Genomic DNA, 12,741 nt, shown 5'->3' with positions numbered 1-12,741 from the left:
AAAACAAAGATAATGCCAGATTAATTATAATCCCCCATGATGAATGGATTACTTACTATCAAAATTTATGGACAAGCAACTGTCCTTCCACTCAGATATAAGAGTTAGATGATTTGCAAAGAGACTCCATTTCTTTAGAAGAACGTCAAACATTTTTGAAAAATATAAAGAGTAACAAAGCACCTGGTGAAGATGGTATACCTACTGACCTATTCAAACATTCCAGTCAGTCATTTCTCATAAGATTTTTAAATCTGTTAAATATCATATGGCAAGGAGAAAATCCACCTCAAGATTGGTCAAAATCATTAGTTATTCCAATATTTAAGAAAGGAGATAGGACCAACTGTGACAATTACAGAGGGATCAATTTGTTAAATTCTGGTTATAAAATTTATTCTAGTATTATTAAGAATAAATTATGTAAATGTCATGAAGATATATTTAGTGAAGAACAAAATGGCTTCCGGAAGGGCAGATCATGCTGTGATGGATATTTTACAATGCAAATTTTGATTAAGAAGCATCGAGAATTTAATATAGAAACACGTTTGGCATTTATTGATTTTATAAAAGCATTTCATAAAGTGAACAGAAGTTTGTTATTCGAAATTTTGACAAAGGATCAGATCCCAAAGAATATCATATAATATAATATTTATAACCTTTATAAATCAAACCTTATTGCAGTAAAAATAAAAGAAACAAATAACTCATTGGACGGAAATAAACTCAGGAGTCAGACAAGGTTGTGGCCTCTCTCCTTTGCTTTTTAACGTTTATATGAATGCCACTGTGAAAGATTTTAGAGAAACAAAACACGGATATATCACTATTAACAGAAATTTAAAATTAGATGTAATAACATTTGCAGATGATCTTGTTTTACTAGCAACATCTGAAGATGATTTGCAATGGTCAGTACACAATTTAAATTTAATAACTCAAAAATATTCAATGGAAATATCCATTAACAAAACAAAAATAATGGCCTTTTGTGGTAAATACCCAATACCAAACAAAATTTGTTTAAATAACACAATTTTGGAAAGAGTTAATGAGTTTAATTATTTAGGATATAAACTTTCTTTTGTTGAAAATTTGGATTTATCAGAGAAAATTGTAAAATTCAACAAATCAATGGGCATCATTAGTAGAGTTTTAAAACCTTCATTAGTACAAAAATCAACTCGTACTCGTCTTTATCAAATAATAGCTTGACCAGTCCTGTGTTATGGGAGTGAAGCGTGGACTATAAGGACAAAAGATGAAAGCAGACTAACAGCTTGTGAGATGAGATTCATGCGCCGAACAGCTGGCTACACTAAATGGGATCGAAAGAAAAATGAAGAAATCATTCAAGAACTTAATGTCTCATCAGTACTGGACTTTATCTCCAGATATCAATTAAACTGGAAGGAACACGTCTCAAGAATGGTTTCATCCAGGATCCCTAAGGCAATAATGAAGTATTGTCCAAATGGGAAACAGTCACTTGGTCGACCTATGAAAAGATGGCAAGAAAATCGCTTTTTCAGGCGGTAACTTCTTTTGGGACTAGTACTTGACAGGATGATGATGATGATGATGATGATGATGATATACAATAGCTGTTTCCACACCTATCTGTATTCTTGTTATTACAGAAATCTGTTTCACAGCCAACAAAGAATTTTTCTCGTGAAGCAAGTTAAACAATTTAATCGCACTAATCCTTTCACTACTTCTGATCGATCGGTTCGAACAACAGAACCACATCGTCGTTGTAATTAGTCACTGAAGATGGGGAAGCATCTCCGAAACATGTCTGACTAACATCTTCAATAAACTTATTGTACTTATTAGTGTTCATACAACTTAACATATCACCTTTAATGTATTTCATAAAATCAATTAACACTGTATTATTGACCTAACATGTGTGTTTTATCATTAAATATGCATCCTTATGTTCATTCTTAAAGAATTTACAAGAGTAGCGTGATTTGTAACAATTGATGTGAACAATGTGTAAGAAAAATTTAATTTTGTAGTTAAAAAAAACTATACGAAGCAACTATAGAATTCACAAAACATTTTAAGCTTCATAACACTAGCTAATTAAAGAAATGATAGTCCTGAGTAGTTCATTCTTTATCTGTAATATTCTTTTACCCTCAAAACTAAAGAATAATGGTATTTTACAAACAACTTCAAATCAGTGTAACTCTGAAAATTTGAGATTCGGACAAATGTTTATATGACATTTTTTGCTCAGAATGTCTTCGGAAATAAGCTCTGTAAGTGACTGTAATTCCTCGTGAATCACTCTGTATATAAACTCAAAAGGGATCCATAATTAAAGACCTCTGCTTTTTTTCTTTCAAATAGGTCGAAGATCAGTTCTATACCTTAACTAAAACTTAAGATGTACTAGAATATGTGATAACTGGAACTTCTCCATAATTTCATTTAATATCAATAATTATCAATAATTCTTATAATATTTACATTAAAACTTTATTCATACATTTTATAAGGTCTGAAGAGAGAAAACTCATGACAAAAATGTATAACTGAAGTGACGCTTAATTACATCTGAAATAGCATTTCAGCATTATAGAGGAAAGAATTCAGTTTAGTAAAATCTTTACAAGAGAAATTTAGGACTTCATAATTGCCATCTTTAAGTATGTGATACTATAGGCCTATTCAAATTTATAACATATATTCTTGACGAATTTAAGATTATTTGTAGGCAATCTTAGATGCTTAGAGCCAAAGCTGGTTGATATATTACAGTTCAAACTCCAATCCAGAAAATTTTACGAAATTGCCTACCTCGGTCTTTCTGTGTGATTTTCATTTAATGACATAATATGACTACTTGACCAAAAAAAAAAAAAAAAAAAAAAAAAAACAGCTACTTTGGACTGCTTGCTCCTAAGGAATAAACCATGCTCTCAAATTGTGATAACCGTTCTATACTCGTAATCTGTTCAGTTATATGATGATGTGTTACGAAATATTTTACTATTTCTAAAGCTGTAACAGCATCATTAAAAGATACAAGATTGTTAAGGACAAGCATGGGCAGCTTCGAATTTCAAAGTGGGCCGCATCTTAACAATAAACACATACTGTATTTTCGCGTTCTTACATTTTCATTGCAAACCCAATTTATTGCAAAATTGGTTCAGAATGTATATATAATGTTTTGTATCTCTTGGAGCTTAAAATGTGTTCATAGGAGTGTAAAGAAACGAATAAACGAGAAATGTCTATGCGAAATAAAATAAGATGGAACGTACAGGAATTTTGCCAGGATCTGTGGGGGTGGGGGGAAGAATAAGAATAAGCTTGAAAAACGCTTAAGTGCGAAACGTGTAAAAGAAGCTTTATTGTAAACTTTAATTTCTGTTAATAAGAAGTGTCCGAAATATTTATAAGATTTAAGAGGACCAGGTTGTGAGGCTTGTTGTTTTCACATGGATTGACCTTATTTAAACGCTGTTTGCATTAATAATACTATTACTAAACCTAATGAATGCTTTGTGTAAATATTATCTTGTAGTTAATATTGTTGTTACAATTGTGCAGTCTCTCGCCTCTATATCTACAATACCTGAAACTGAGGATAGTATTAGCGAAGCCTATTTGATAAGTGGTTGTTTATGTACATGCCTATAATAAAGTGTAATTGATAAATCTCTCACAATAAAGCCTTGTTCCCACGGCGCTTCGCGGCGTGTGGCTTGGCAAACCTGGAGCCTCTCGAGGTCGCTTGTGATCTGTCGAATTTCGAACACGCACCGTTCCCACGACGCGTCAAGGCACGTGGCTTGACAAATCTTGAGTGGACCACTTCTCCATTGCCGGACGTTCTTCAGTTTCATTTGTTTCGTCGTTCTTTAATTTTAATTTTTTTGGTTAATGGAAATAATTTTCAATAAAAGTTAATAAAGATTATGAATCGGACAGTGACGAGGAAGTAGACATTAATTTATGCAAATGTTGTTACAGTATCTACGAATAACTACTTCAAAAATAAAAATGTAAATAAATGGAAAGTGAAATAATATATCGATGAGTGATCGGCAGAACATCTTAAGCGCCACTTTTTCAAAAAAGTTTTTTTTTTTTTTTTTTTGCGTAATGAAGAGGAAAAACCATGCACAGCCTGGCAAAACGGCGTAAGCTAGTCTTTAATATCGAATGAGAAAACAAGAAGTACATTTTATCTTAACTGTTTAGGAATTATTTTGGTGACCAACAAATCGTCTTAAGACATGCCCAGTTCCCAAATAATCATCGTATCTTTTGTTACCAAGTGGCTCATAAGATAGAAATTTCGGCTATGAAGATAAAATTTATGATAGTTGTGATATTTACTTCGGGTCCTATTCCTAGCAATAGACGATAAGGTAATTTTTTTTTTTTTGTTTACAGTTCACAGTAATTCATTACAGAAATCAGCAATCATTGTGAATTTAGTTTAATTTTACGTGCAAGCACAATGGATTTAAAAACAGCGATAGAAATTATACAATAATGAGTATTTAAATTCTTTTGCGCTTTTTCTTTTAACTAATTCAGTGCAGGTGCTCTTGTCGTAATCGCTGAACATCTATTGTAACATACTGCGCACGAATAAAATCAGCACAGTAGTTTCCTTACTATGCTATTGGAATCAGTGTAGTTTGTGACTAAAATGAGTAAAGAATTAATTTTCCTAAGCTGAGAAAAATTCCTCTTCACTTTGTCTTGACAGAAGAAGTCATTTGAATGTGATGATTACCTTCAAATATGTGGAAATTAAAGTTTGTCAGAAATTTTTGGTGGCCACACTAAAGATTTCCCAGATGACCCTTCGCTATATCAGAGATCAGTCAAGTGATTTGAATTTGGCGGATAAGATGTGTTAACAAATAGCCATCGATATAATTATAAAAATCTATCTTTCGTCTTTCCACATCATCAATTAGAACTATTACGAGTATTTAATAAGTAATGATTATAAGCGCTTCTTACTCCTTGGTGTGTAAACAGTGTGCAAAAATAACGCCATTTTGTCGTACGTGAACCATTCTGGCTTGTATATTTCGATAGTTCCAGCTCCAGTTTTTGTACTGTTTTTGACTTTCATTGCCAACTTCCTGTAAGTAGCCATCAGATGTTCCCTCTTCTTTTTTAGCTCCTTCAGAGAACACTCAATGCTTGTTAAATTACTTTGAATTCATTTCCTATCTTTATAGTGTTGATTTTGTGGATTCCATATTCGCTACACAATCTACAACAGGCCGTCGGAACGGGTGCACGAGCCGCACTCAGGCTTGTCGTCCGTCGATCCACAAGCCTTTGATGTCTGAACATTTACCGACATTTCACAGGAAAGGTCGAGCCTTTACGTTCCCACGGCGCGAGGATTTGACAAACTTCAGACCAGGTTCGACAAGCCATGCGCCATGGGAACGGGGCTTAAGACATTACCATTATTATTATTATTTTTTTTTAATCCAATGCCACCAGGTTGTCTTTCGACATTTCTGGTCTTCTCTCCTGGCTGTGGCTTAGTTGTAACCCACTTCTGAGGTTGGGGCGCATGGAAGGCGGAGTTATATTACCCCGATGATGTGATAGGATGATTATGATAATGTGGTGCCAGGAGAGGTCTTAAATCTAAACTTAACCTAAATTCCAGACCATGGACGAACACAGGAATAATCCCTTTAAGGAAAAATTCCTCTGCTCTAACTGGGAATCGAACCCGGGACCTCATGAACTATAGCCAGAAGTTCTGACCACTAGACCATGAGGCTGGTCACATTACCATTATTACAAGTAATAAAATACATTTACATTATTATATAGAAAAATTCCTCTGCTCTAACCGGGAATCGAACCCAGGACCTCATGAACTATAGCCAGAAGCTCTGACCACTAGACCATGAGGCTGGTCACATTACCATTATTATAAGTAATAAAATACATTTACATTATTATATAGAGTGGGCGAAAAGTCCATATACTCCTGGATATTAATGTCTTGTATGTTTATATTTGTATATATAACTATTCAACAATCGAGACAATAATTTGATCAATGGAAACAAGACTCACACAATCGAACAGTGGCAACTATCAAACGAGCAACCAGTGAATGAAAATATCGCGGACTTACGAATTTTCTTGATAGAAGAATGTTTAGTGACTGCATTGTGGATATGACCACACACTGGGAAAACAATAATTGCACAACTTATGACTAACTTTCAGCTGCGTTTTTGGAAAGAGCCACCATTAGACAACAATATTGGCCTAGGAACAGAAGACCTATGACAGGATCCATTAAGGAGCACCTCGGACATGTCGATACCTGGGAATGAGCATGCAACTTGCTTCTTTGCCATTTCCCAAGTAGAGAAGATAAAAGTAAAGTTAATTTTACCAATGACTGTGTTATTCATCAAAGGTCTAAAGATTGGAAGGTTTATTTTTGATCCAAAGAAAATTCACACTTCTTTCAAGAAGTCGAACAGTATTCACATATGTTATGATTTGGGTGAGGTTAACGAAAACAGGTTTATTAACTCCATTTTCCAAGGGCTCTCATGAGTGGTAACTGTACATGCAAGTAATGAAGACAGTTTTATAAATAACACTTCCTATGTTGGTGTTAAATCTGGATGTTATCATAATGGTAAGAATTTTGTGAATTATGAGAAGTAGCAGAAAACTAAATACCAAATCTCCCCCCTAAATCTTCCCTTGATATGCTTCATGCCACAGTGTCCAGCTTTAACCCGCACCAATGTCCTCAACCAGAAAATAACTTGGCTTACACAGTATGGTATTCTTTGTGACTCAAAAATGTACCAACCAGAGTTATATTCATTAATAAAGCTTAGGAAACCTACCTTTAAAATATTTAAAATTGACGTTCATGCTGTCCAGACTTAAGCCCTATTGAATTATATGGGATTCAATAAAAGAATATGTGACAAAGAACAATATAGACTTCACTTTTGACAGTGCTGTGCAATTGGCAGATTAGAAATGTCAGTTAATAACAGCAAAGTCGGATCTTCAAGATGCTAGCGGGTTTGACAGATTGAAGAAACATGACTCAGGAGCCATTCATGATTCTGTAACAGAACAAACTGATAATTCATTCATTCGTAGTGTTCTGCCCAAGATCAGGTCTTCCACTGCAAACCCAATATTCTCCAGTCTTCCCTATTTTCTGCCTTCCTCTTAGTCTCTACCTATGATCCATATATCTTAATGTCGTCTCTCATCTGATATCTTCTCCTGTCCTGAACTCTTCTTCTGTTCACCAATACTTTCCAGTGCATCCTTCAGAAAACTGATAATTAATGTGGGAGATTATAATAATATAGATGATCAGGGAAAGGATTTATATGTAAATACATATTTACTTATAAAGCTAATATAATTTATATTTTGCATTATCTTTATGTTTCACAATGTGTAGGGTTGAAAAATCCTACTTTTATTTTCCATATTTTTCCATATTTTAGAGTTTAGTACATATTTTCGTTAATTTCCATATATTTTCCATATTTCATATAAAACAGTCCATATTATATTAGGTTTAACAATAAAACAAAACAAAATTCCATTAACTTTTAAAAATACATTTCAACAATAGAGATTTAAACACATGTTCAGTAATCCCTTTAACATCAGAGTTATTTGAAAATTAGCAGTCCTATCAACAATGGGAAAGTAAGTTACAAAACTGTATTAATTTAATTTAAAATTTTTAACAGACTTCAGTTGTGCAGCTCAACAGTTAAATGCCAGTCAGAGTACACATAGGTTCAGTTTTGTAAATCATACTATAAAGACGGTAAATATGCCAAAAGTACGTCATTCAGTCAATTTAAAATCAAAACTAACAAGTTACATTTCAGAATTTAAAGAAGATGGTTTATCAACTGACAATAAAATATTATTTTGTAATTTGTGTCAGTGTGCAGTATCATCTACACAAAAGTTCCTGGTGCAACAACACATTACAACTAGTAAACATCAGGCCAACAAACAACTAAATTCCAAGCAGAGACAATTGTTTTTAACACAACCAACAACATCGAATGTAAGATCTGAGTTTAACATCGACCTGTGCCGTTCTCTCATCTCTGCTGATATTCCTCTCTACAAACTAAAGAATAAGGTCTTCAGGGAATTCCTTGAAAAATATACTCAACATACAATCCCGGATGAGTCAACACTTAGGAAGACGTATGCTCCATCCATCTACGATGAGACAATACAGAAGATAAGAGATGAAATTAAAGATAGTTCAATTTGGGTTTCCATTGATGAGACTCCCGACAAAGAAGGTAGACTTGTTGGTAATGTAGTTATCGGTTTGTTAAGTGAACAATATTCTGAACGAATTCTTTTACATTGTGATGTTCTAGAAAAGTGCAATAACAAAAGTATAGTTAAACTGTTCAACGAAGCTATGGGTATCCTGTGGCCAAAGGGTATTATGTACGATAATGTGTTATTCTTTATTAGCGATGCTGCCCCTTATATGGTCAAAGCTGGACAAGCATTATCTGTTGTATATCCTAAATTGACTCATTTTACTTGTGTGGCGCATGCATTTCATCGTGTGGCAGAAGTGGTCAGAGACAATTTCCCTAAAGTAGATTTGTTGATTTCATCAGTGAAAAAAGTATTTCTCAAAGCTCCCAGTAGAGTTAACGTGTTGAAAGAAATGTACCCTGAAATTCCATTGCCACCAAAGCCAATTTTAACTAGATGGGGTACATGGCTAGAAGCAGTTGAATATTATGCCGAACATATAGACTCTATTAACAATGTTCTCCTTGCATTGGACTCTGAAGATGCAGTCTCAATTGATACTGCGAAAACAGTTACCTGTGACATAAGTGTGAAGAATGACTTAGCTCACATTCAGCATACATTTTCATGCATCATAAAAACGCTCAAAAGTCTCCAAAATAGGCACCTTTCACTATCTGAAAGTTTTGAAATTATAAATAGTACTGTGGAACAACTGAATCGTGGTAGAGGTAAAGTTGCAGATGCAGTAAGAGCTAAGGTGGACACTGTACTTTCAAAAAACCCTGGATATGAAGAACTACAAAAGGTTGTTGCTGTGATGAGTGGTGAATCAACAGTGAAGATTAACTTGGACTTATCCCCAGCAGACATTGTGAAATTGAATTATGTACCAGTTACTTCTTGTGACGTCGAACGCTCTTTTAGTCAGTATAAATCTATCCTCAGAGACAATAGAAGAAGATTCACTTTTCAGCACTTGAAAGAAATGTTTGTAACCTATTGTTATGGTAACAGACAATAAAAATTGTGTTTTGTTGAAACTACATTGGAAGATAAGGTACGTCCATTATATTTTTTGTTTAGTTTGATTAAAATGTACCAATATTTAACGTACATAGTCATTTTTTTATAATTTTAAGTCCATATTTAATTCCATATTTTGGTAAAAATCCATATTTAATTCCATATTTTGGTAAAAATAACTACATATATATTTACATATTTCATATATTTTTAGTCCATATAAATCCGTTCCCTGTAGATGATTATGATGATGGTTATGGTGGAATTAGTGACGATGATGATGACCTTAGTGGAATTGAGTTCAGGAACCGGTGGGCAAAATGAGATATTTATACTTCGTTGTTATAGATAAAATTATTTTAACACGAACAGCTATATTGTTATGAATGGATAGTGTCTCTGTTTTGCTTCATTACTTTGAAGGGGAGGGAGACACATTCAGGCAACATATTGAATACTCCACTGCTCGTGTTTCGTTCAGGTGTTACAACTTCAGAGCTATAATGTTTGATTATAGTTATTTTCTTAACCTTCTGTAATGTATTCATAAACATGTCACTGCTACTGCTGATTCAAATAACATCTCTATATTCAATGTTCATAGTGATTCAGTATCAATAACAGAGAATAAATTTTGTGTGAAAATGTACAGAGAGATTAAATGAAAAAAAAAGTATGTACTGTTATTGCAAGTTATCTAGAATTTCCTGAGTGGGGACAGAAGAGCAGAGGGAAGGAAGCGCATAACATGGGTGGAGCCAACTGAGTTGTTTGCGCATGCTCCGCATCATAATCTCTTGTCAAGAAACATAGAGCTATTTCCTTCACTGCGTACCAGTAGTGTTAACAATGGAGCACAACCACAGGGTAGTAATTATGGTGAAATCACACCACTGCGGAGAAAAAGTAACGCTGTTATCCACAGCGGAGAAAGAGAAATTATCGCAAATATAATTAAGTGCTGCAAGGAAGAAAAATTAAACAAATGTTTGCTGGAACCTCTTGATAAGGAATATGAGAAAGCGGCTAAATACTCTGGCAAAAGTATGAGTTCCGTGAAGAGAATTAAAAAGAGTATTGAATTACAACCGAATGAACCCCACACTACTCCGGGAAGGAATAGGTATGTAAAGTTTAGAAATTACTGCTATAATAGGTATGTACAATAGTGTGTATACTATGAGCGACATAATGAAATACTGTTGTAAGTTATTATTTTGTTATAGTTCTGCAAAACATATTATTTAATTCCAGAATTAGGACTTGTGTAAAGTTGAAGTGGACTTCGATCAACATGTCATTCGGGATACAATCGAAGAATTCTATCTTGTTTAGAAAGTAGTACCTAGGATTAAGAAGATAATTCCGAATGGATGATGCCATTGACGAAATAATAATTAATTTTGGACCAAGTGTTGAAGACTATGACGATGATGGCAATAATGATAGGGATATGGATTATGTATAATTGTAAATTAATGTAAATTCAAATAATAACACTGTAAAATATTGTTATAAGAATATGTACATATCAGCTGTATGTGTAAGTCATGTAGGCCTATATAATGTATACTGCAGAAATAGCTGCAGTAACTCTGCCATTGCGGTCCCCAGCCCGGATGAAGCGGAGGAGTGTACACGCGATTATATTTAAATACTTACTCATTACAGGTTAATTAAAACCTGCAACGAAACTATGTTCTGCTCTCAAAACCGGAGTGTCGTGAGATGATCTGTCTGTAGTGAACCAAGTTCTTTTACAGTAGAGAGCCATAAAGTGAAAGAACCAACGTTTTCTGAAAAGAGTCATGTTACCCGAGGGAAGGGCATCCTTGCCGTGCCGTTACGTTGATGAGTAAGGAGCGGATTCCTATGTAATTAAATATTATTTTTGCATGTGATAAAACACAATTAATAAAGTAAAGTTAAAAATTCCGAACATGAAGTTTCAAGTTTAAAACCCGAATTTTATTTCACATAAAAACACATATTTTCACAAAAAAATTATGTAAATACATATTTTCAGGAAATCTGTTATAAACACATAAATCTTGGAGTTTTTTTTTACTTAAATAATGTTTTACAAGAACTTTTAAACATTTTAAAACTAAATCATTTATATCACTCAGAAGTACGTTATCTTTTTAAGAATTGTTGGTTGCTTCGTGTTTCTAAGCGCTGTGTGGTGTATCCATGATCCATTTTTGTAATAGTATTGCCTCAAGTTCTGAGAACTGCTAGGCAGCATATCAATGTTATTATTAGAGAATAAATTAACATGGACAAGGAGGAGAGATCTTGCAACACATAATTAGGAATGTTTATTGTTGCTGGAGATGATTTCATTCCACGCTTTGTTTGTAAAACACAACAGATAAGAGCTTGGGTATGAACATTATTCAATTTAAACATCTCTCGCTCATGTACATCAAGTAAGGCAATATGTCTTGTTGTGATTCCCTGTTATCGGGCTTCATCAATCGATATCCTTCAAGATATACTGAAAGATGGTTGTTTAAAAAACGATTTGGCTTTCCTATTAGCAAATCTAAGTTTCTTGTGTGACTCCATAAAAAAAACTCGAAACATCCAAAAACCTGTTGTCTGAAACAGGGAGGTGCTTGCCGTGGAAATTAAACTGGACTCGCTACCAGGTTCAGAAGTACTAGTACTAAGGGACAAATTCCAGAATGTGTTTGGGAAAAACAGTGGATATAAAAAAATGTGTAAAGTTGCTCAAGTATTGGAGGATGTGCCTGTAGGTGAAATTGACGGTGTTTGTGTTTGTGACATTCCTCTCTTTAAATATGCACGTCTGACGTCCTGTGATGTGGAAAGATCGTTTTCACAGTATAAGTCGTTGCTCAGAGATAATTGGCATGCATTTGTGATGGAGAATTTGGAGATGACCTTTGTTGTTCACTGCAATTCTCGGCCAACTACTAGCACTCAAGTGTGGTTGGTGAGTACCTAGTAACATTTTTTTTTTCCCAAGCTAAGTAAGGTATTTTTGTCATATTTAAAAAAATATTTTTTTATTTTTAGCAAATATTTTCGTACTTTTTAGCACATAAAAATCCGCTCCCTATTGATGAGTACATGCCGTTCCGAGCAGTTCGAAAGACAGACTTAGGGGATGTAAGGTTCAAGATAACTTGCAATAACAGTACTTATTAGCTAATAAATAAGATTATACCCCAGTCCTTCCCTGATGATAGAGGTGATAAATAGCTACGAAATGTTGGATGTTTCTGTGCCTATGACTTTGTGTAAACAACTGGAAAATCTCGCAGCATTGTAATGTGCACAGATTTAACTAACATTTTTGTTTAAATTAACCATATTCACTCAGATATGAATGTTTTAATTCAGCCATACATGATTAAATTTGGATAT

At 34.0% G+C, this 12,741-nt stretch overlaps 1 protein-coding gene across 6 annotated transcripts in view; it reads left to right on the top strand.

Annotated features, from left to right (window-relative positions):
• Positions 1-12,741, top strand: part of nej (nejire) — a 304,634-nt gene that overhangs the window by 148,443 nt on the left and 143,450 nt on the right. The window lies entirely within an intron of this gene.

Source organism: Periplaneta americana, chromosome 12 (assembly GCF_040183065.1).
Source record: "Periplaneta americana isolate PAMFEO1 chromosome 12, P.americana_PAMFEO1_priV1, whole genome shotgun sequence".
Classification (NCBI taxonomy): Eukaryota; Metazoa; Arthropoda; class Insecta; order Blattodea; family Blattidae; genus Periplaneta; species Periplaneta americana.
The sequence above is the reverse complement of the archived record's forward strand: the minus strand, read 5'-3'. Positions and strand labels throughout refer to the sequence as shown.